We start from the raw sequence: 7,660 nt of genomic DNA, 5'->3' as shown, positions 1-7,660 counted from the left end.
GTGATGTCAGAGACAGTGTTTAGTGTTTGTCGCTGTCGAAATCTCAAGGAAAAGGCTCCCTAATGAAAACCCTTTTCCAATATGCCATAAAACTCCTGTTTAAGTAAAGCCTATGTGAAGGCAAGTCCTGACAGGCCTCCTGAAATGAAAAGGGCAGATTATTTAACAGCTGATCAACACTAATAACCCTTGGCAAACACAGTATGCAAATGTAGCGCTGGAGCCGACATGTGCGGAAGGGACTCTCCTCTAACAGCCTGCCCTGGCTGCTCACAAACCACTGCAGTTAATCACAGAGCCCAGCACTGGGAGACCTGCGCTGTGACTGCCACGTGTCGGGTCAGTGGTCTGTGGGTGCTTGTTTAGGAGAAGTTCCTCCATCACCACAGGAATCTCATGGGTGTTTCGTGTCTGACCGCTCAGTGGGGCCAGGCTCTGGCTCCCTCGCTGAGATGCTGAAACTGATGGCATGAAGCACTGAGAGAGACTGAAACAGATTGAAGGATGGATATCTCACCTCCCCCCCTCTGTGACATCTTAAGGGAAATATCAGGTTTCAGTATCTTTGTGGTACGCTGGTCTATGCAAAAAAAAATCTCCTTTCTGAACTGGGCCAACACATGGTCAGAGTTAAGCATGGGATGGGAGCTGGGTTCAAAGTGGAGTTCATTCTTTTGCTCCCAGCTCCATGTCACAAGGGTGGCTTTATAGCTGCCTGGCTGCCCTCTCCAACTTGGTTTCCCTAGTCCAGGGATCCTACTTGTGCTATCCACTGGCTGCTGTGAGCACCTGGGGGTTTGGTGTGGCTCTCTGCAGGGTCACTTCAGCAGGGCAGTGATTGTGACAGCTATGTGATAGAGCAGGCCCATCTCAGAGATCACTGCTGCTGGGTGGAGTGGTCCTAGCTGGGATCCTCATCAGTTGTTTGTATTCACTAACCCAGGAAAAGCCAGACCCAGGAGATCCTCGTGGTGGTGGGAGTATACAGGGTAGGAGCACACCCTGGGCTCCTGCAAAAGGAGGAGGCAGTGCTGTCTGACTGTGGGAGCAGGGCAAGGGGTCAGGGAGAGTCAATGAAGCGTTGCCCTTTTGGTGGCAGTGTGGCATTACCTTGTCTCAGAAAGATGGTTGAGGGTGAGCATCTGGAGCCTGGATGCTCAGCCCATCCACCAGCTTCCCATGTGGCTGTTAACAGTCTAGTGACCGAAAGTGCCTGGTCCCTCTCTCCTGAAACAGCTGCCGTACCCAAAGAGCCGGTGTGCCTTTGATTCCCACTGTTTTCAAAGGCTCAAAAGTGAGCTTGATTAGAAAAGTCAACAAAGAGATGCAAATATGCCACAGCAGAAAAGGTGCCTCGGTTGTTGTGGGAGTCTGCACCCTGGGTAGCTGCAAGCAGCAGCTCTGAGTGTTGGGAAACACAAGTGGAGGGAGGGTGTTATTCTGGAGGAACCAGTGGCTCAGACCAGCTCATGGCTCTGTGGACACAAAAGAGCGTCTCTGGCTTCAAGGTTATTTAATAGTAAACAAGTGCTGCCAGAGCACCTGGGCTTGGGCTGCCTTGGGAGCACAGCAGGACTGTGGCGAGGGCAGGGCAGGCTGGAGAAAGCCAGAAAGTCCCTTCCCAGGCTCATCTCATCTACAGCTACAGATGTTGAAAGGACAGCCTTATGCTCAGCCTGTGTTTAACTAGTTCTGGGCTCCTCAATTTAAGAAGGACACTGAGATACTTGAATGTGTCCAGAGAAGGGCAATGAGGCTGGGGAGAGGTCTCAAGCACAAGCCCTATGAGGAGAGGCTGAGGGAGCTGGGGTAGTTTAGCCTGGACAAGAGGAGGCTCAGGGGAGACCTTATTGCCCTCTACAACTACCTGAAAGGAGGCTGTAGCCAGGTGGAGGTTGGTCTCTTTTCCCAGGCAACCAGTGGCGGAACAAGAAGACATAGTCTCAAGCTGTGCCAGGGGAGGTTTAGGCTTGAGGTGAGGAGAAAGCTCTTCACAGAAAGAGTGATTTGCCATTGGAATAGACTGCCCAGGGAGGTGGTAGAGAGGTGTTCAAAATAGGATTGGATGTGGCACTTGGAGCCATGGTTTAGTTGTCATGAGGTGTTAGGTATTAGGCAATAGGTTGGACTTGATGATCTCTGAGGTCTTTTCCAACCTGGTTGATTCTGTGATTCTGTAACTCGCCAGGGCTGTGAACATCCGGCTGTTCTTCTAACGGTGTTGGAGTCTTTTCCTGCTCAACATTCGCCTTAACTTCACCTGTGGTAAGTCTCAAATGAGCTCAGTGCAAGCTGGTGGAGCCCTTGAGGTTACTTCTGAGGCAGAGCAAGGTGAGCCAGCACCAGAGGAGAGGGAGGGGGAGAGTGGATCTGCTTGGCAGCTGATGCCAAATCGCAGCAAAACAGCCCCAAGGATGTTCCCATATGTGCACCTCTCTTCTGCTGCTGAGGGGTTCTGGAGTGCCAAGGACTGCAGCATCCCAGGCAGGCTGCTTGTGAAGCCATCAGGTATTTTAAAAAACACACAACAGAGACTTCTGCAGGGCTTGGTCTTCTTGTGAAGTAAATTTATTTGACAGGTTTATTACTTTTTCAGGTATTTGTCTAACCCTCTGACACTGAGAGAGCTGATTCCTGGTACGAATGGTAAAATGTAAACTCCTAGGGATGTGAACTGTCACAGCCAGTGGCCAAAATATCCTCACTCCAGTTTCTCCTAAGTGTCCTAGCATGCCAGGTGGGGACCCCAGAGATGCTGGTGATCACAATGGGCCTCCGTGATGTACAAAAGCCAGGAATGAGATGGTCCCATTATGAGGACAGGAGACAGGTTTCTGGCCACTGGTCTTGGATGACTGACTGGTGAGCTCAGGGGTTGAAACCCAAGCCTTTTACAAGTGGTATCTCCATCTGGCAGGATAGGGAGCTTAGAAACACCTTAAGTACATGAAAGTTTTGCAGCCCTGCTGACTGATCAAATAAAAAGAGGTGAATTATAAAGCAATGCAATTTAAAGCAGATTTATTTAGGAATTGAAATCGGGCACTAAGGGGCTTGTTTAAATCACTCTAGGTTGCCATTAGCCTTCCCTCCTCCCCGGGCCCCAGCAACGAATACTCTCTTGGATTAGGTGAGGTGAGGGTGCAGATGTGCTGCCTCCCGTTTAAATCAGACCCGAGCAGAGGGCTGGGAGCGGGGACAGGGTGACTGGGGAGGTGCCCAGGGTGAAGGAGGGACTCAGCTGCCTGCTCACCCGAGGCTGCTGCCTGGCCCCGGTCAATGACAGCCAGCCAGGAAGAGCAGGCATGCCGTGCGGCTGCAGCATGACACAGTCTCCACACAGCCCAGCATTTCAGGGACCACAGGAATTCCCAGCAGCACTACTGGGAAGTCCATTCCCTCACTCACTTGGATGCTGGCTTTGCTGTCTGCCATCTTCTCTGCTCAGCATGCAGTAGCCCCCAACACCCAAGGCAGGGAGATGCTGCAGTTCTGCACGGGGCGTGTTTGTGTGTGTGTGTGCAGAGGGGTGCTGGCTGCTTGTTCTAGCCCCAGCTGTGCAGGAGATCCTGTTACCTGACCTGGTGCAGGAACCAGGAGGAGGAAGGTTGGCTCTCTTCTCCCATCAGGTCTGCAGTCACCCTGCAAACACTCAGTTTTTTTTCTTACAAAGGCACTGGAGAGCAGGAGCAGCAACACCACTGTGGCATTTATTAATTTTTTAGCACAGACTTCCCTCCCTCCCCCACCCACTGTGATTTGCATACCTGCTAATCCTCTCCCTCCTGCAATAATTCTGTGAAGGACAGGGAAATTATATCTGAGTGATAACTTCTTGACTCTGAAGCTGTGAAAGACCCTTTGTGCCACCACGCTCAGAGCCTCTCAGCAAGTGGAAGAAGAGCTGCACACCACCTACAAGACCCAAGGAATGCCAGCTATCTTGAGTATGTGAAAACCCAGCCCTGCCAGTCCTGGATGGCTCTGGCCCCGGGAAAGCCCTTGCCCCTGGCAAAAGTTTGACTTGACAAAATCGCTGTTTCCTACCAGCAGTGTTTCCCCTGCAGCAAAGGTGGTTCCCCAAGGGAGAGGGAAGGACATTTCATCCCTCCCACTAGCCCTGCCCGGGGACCAGGGAACATCACCCCTCTTCTGGCACATGCTGGGACAGAGCATCTCACAGCAGGGCTGCACTGTAGGGCTAGCTCTGGCTTCAAGGGCTTCTGATGAGCTCTGTGCCAGTTTTAGCCAGCAAGAAGCTGCAGTCAGATGTGTGAGCCTAGCCGTTTAATTCTTCACTTTTTTAAACTGCTGCCTTTATCTTCTTCCTCCTGACTTCTTATTTCCTTCAGGTTTGTGGCTGAACGCGAATCTCCCAGTAAAAATCTGAAAGATGGGCCAGTCAGGTCTGGGGAAAGAAAGAGAGCAAATCCCTCCAGAAATCCCTGGAAAAGCCCAGCCAGTTTTTCCAGTTCTCCCACCTCCACTGTGACCAAGAGAGGACAGGGCAAGTGGGCAGGGGAGGAAGGACAGCAGGGTGATGAGTAGGTGGTGGAGAGCTCTAGGGAACTCTCTGCACTTATTTGGAGCCAGTGGCGTGGGTGGACGACGAAGGGAAGCACACAGGAAGAGCAGGAAACTAAGTTTCAGGAGGAAACTTTTATCACATGGTGATAAGCCCCAAAACAGCAAGCACTGCTAAGTGGGAGAGTGACTAAAATCCTAGGGAGCTGCAGCTTTGTTGAAACTCCAGCTCCAGCCCTGCTGGAAAAATAAATAACTTTTAGGTCTGAAAGTTGCATCTTTGAAGGCTCTGACATCAGCATAGCATCTCTGTGTGCCATGTGTGTTCCTCCTTGCTCCCTGCTCTGGGATAGCTGCACAGACAGCATGCAGTGGTGAGGGAGATGAGAGAGGTGACACTCATGATTGTATTTGTCCTGTGACCATGAGACATAGCCCCTGCTGCTTTTTGCCAGACACAGGGTTTGGCTTCAGGGGCATCAGGACAGCAAAACTAGGGTATAAACCAATGTGGAAAAAGGCATCCTGTGTGACTGCCCATCCTGTATGACCACAACAGGGAGCATCCCTGGGCTCTTTAGAGGGAGAGGCAGAGCTCAGAGGCTGACTCTATGGGCAGGGGTGAGATGGGAGGGTGGTCAAGGCACACCGGGAGCAGGCAGCCTAGCACAGGCAGGCTGCATGCTCACACTCACACTGTGCACAGCCTTGGAGCATGCTGGGGCAGTCGTTTGCCAGGCACGTTGGCGGCTATCAGCAGGACTTGCTTCACCAGGCATGGAGGTTCCTCTTTCTGGACTATATTAAGGCACTTACAACGGCTTGAGGGTGGGGGTGAGAGGACAGCAAGAAGTTGTGAAAGAGCAGCACGCTGGAGCCTGTGAGTAACTAAGGCCTTTTGGCAGCATGTCAGAAAATGGGGTGGTCCAAGTTAGGGAGTTCAGGAAATTGTCTGAGCTAGATTAAACATTTTCTAAAACCTTCTGGGTGCTCGAGAGCTGACTTGAAAGTTGGCAAAGTTAAATCAAACAAAAGTTAACACATTCCCCTCAATTTATTTTGTTATGGGGCTAGTATAAAGTCAGGCTATTTTTCCTTAGTTTCAACATCCCTTTCCCTCTGAAGGCAGGAGTATCTGCCCAGGGAGATGCAGGGATGCTTGCACAGCCATGCAAGGCATTGCATGTGGCACACAAGAGCTTTAGCACACATGTCGAAAGCCATAAACCACACAACTTTCAGGCATAAAAGTGAATTTCTCTATAATTGCAGCCTGAGTGTAGAAGAGTCTTTGTCGTCTGCATCTTGCTGGAGTCTTCCTTCAGCCCCCAAACGTAGGGAGTGTCTTATAGGCAGGCAGCCTGCCCTGGGTCTGGTGCTTGTTCATAGAATCATAGAATTGTTAGGGTTGGAAGGGACCTCAAGGATCATCTAGTTCCAAACCCCCTGCCATGGGCAGGGACACCTCACACTTCAGCAGGTTGCTCAGAGCCACATCCAGCCTGGCCTTAAAAACCTCCAGGGATGAGGCTTCCATCACCTGCCTGGGCAACCTGTTCCAGTGTCTCACCAGCCTCATGGGGAAGAATTTCTTCCTAACATCCAATCTGAATCTACCCATTTCTGTTTTTTCCCACTCCCCCTAGTCCTATCATTACCTGACACCCTGAAAAGTCCCTCCCCAGCTTTCTTGTAGGCCCCCTTCAGATACTGGAAGGCCAGAATAAGGTCTCCTCGGAGCCTTCTCTTCTCCAGACTGAACAGCCCCAACTCCCTCAGTCTGTCCTCATAGGAGAGGAGCTCCAGCCCTCTGATCATCCTTGTGACCCTTCTCTGGACAAGCTCCAGCACGTCCAGATCCTTCTTGTAATAGGGACCCAGTTCTCCAGTAGCTGCATGACGTCCTGCAGGAGACAGGGCTGCCACAGCTCCGGCGAGAGAATCATCTAATCTCACATCAGCCCTGCACAAAAGCAGCAATGGAAAGAACAGCAGGGGTTCCCTCTGAGGAGGACGAGGGGCTGTTGAAATACACTGTGCCTGAGCAAAGTAAGAGCTCCTCTGCCCCCATACCCACTGCAGGCAGCCTCTGAGAGGACTGAATTCAAGCTCTGGGTCTCCCTTTTTCTTTGGAGAGCAGGTGGTGTACAAGCTGCCTGGAGCAAAGGATTTCCACTGCACATGTAGGCTGCATGAGGCCAGGAGCTGCAGAGCAAACCCACAGCCTGCATCTACCTATCTCCCTGATGGAAACAGAGCCCTTGATAACAACAAAGAGAAAAAACAACAAAGAAAAAAACCCAACCCAAACCAAACAACCAACCCCCCAGCCAACCAACCAAAAACCACCCCAAAAAACCCCACCAGCCTGGAAAACTACCTGCTTCTGCCTCCTGGGAAAAGTTTCTTCTGGTGGAATCGAGGGTGGTATCAGGCACAGAGCAGATGTCTGCAGCTTCCCTGCTCCATGGAAATAAGGAAGTGTAGGGAAACTCATTTAGACAACAGTCCCACATAAATCTTAGCCCGACGTTTCTTGCCCGTGCCCCCTTTCCTACCATCTCTGCAGAGGGTAAATTGAACTCTGCTTCATTGATGGAGCCCGGCGCTATTAGTTATACCTGTCTTTGCGGCAGACCTGCTTTGGGTGAGAAAAGCAAAGCAGTACGGCCCCAGGAGAGAGAGAGACATCAGAACATAAATGCAGGTATCAAAGCAGAAAAATGCGGAGAGCGGCAGTAGCCCAGGGTATGTTGGAGAAGAAAACAAACTCTTATCACAGTAAGAGCAGAGGAAGCCATCCCACTGAAGGGAGGAGACAAGGAGGACAGCTGACATCCTGCAGAGAGAGAATCTAAGATCTGGGGGAGGGAGAGCACAACCCCAAAGGCACGGCATTGGGAAAGGATGCAGCTCTTAAAGCCACAGCTTCGCTGATGGCCGGAGCCAGTCAGCCAGGCGAGTAAATCCCAGGCAGCGAGGGAGGCTGAGGGCAGGGGTATGAACACTGGTGTTTTTCAAAGGTGTGGTTTACAGGCTCCTTGCCAGACACCAATTGAAAGTTAGAGGCTAAACACCCACCTGGAATCTGGTCAGGTGAAAACGAATTATTAAAAGAAGTGGAAATTTATTGCCT

The 7,660-nt window shown here is 51.2% G+C and overlaps 1 long non-coding RNA gene across 1 annotated transcript; it reads right to left on the bottom strand.

Annotated features, from left to right (window-relative positions):
* Positions 1-2,582: 2,582 nt before the first annotated feature.
* On the bottom strand, positions 2,583-7,341 carry LOC137449605 (uncharacterized). The gene is made up of 3 exons (XR_010989434.1): positions 7,146-7,341; positions 6,905-6,984; positions 2,583-4,408 (listed from the first exon to the last, which is right to left on the bottom strand). It is a non-coding gene; the product is annotated as an uncharacterized lncRNA (long non-coding RNA).
* Positions 7,342-7,660: the final 319 nt, after the last annotated feature.

This window comes from Melanerpes formicivorus, unplaced genomic scaffold (assembly GCF_026170545.1).
Source record: "Melanerpes formicivorus ecotype bairdi unplaced genomic scaffold, bMelFor1.0.p_v2 SCAF_30, whole genome shotgun sequence".
NCBI lineage: Eukaryota > Metazoa > Chordata > Aves > Piciformes > Picidae > Melanerpes > Melanerpes formicivorus.
Note: the sequence above shows the minus strand (reverse complement) of the source record. Positions and strands in the feature narration are given on the sequence as shown.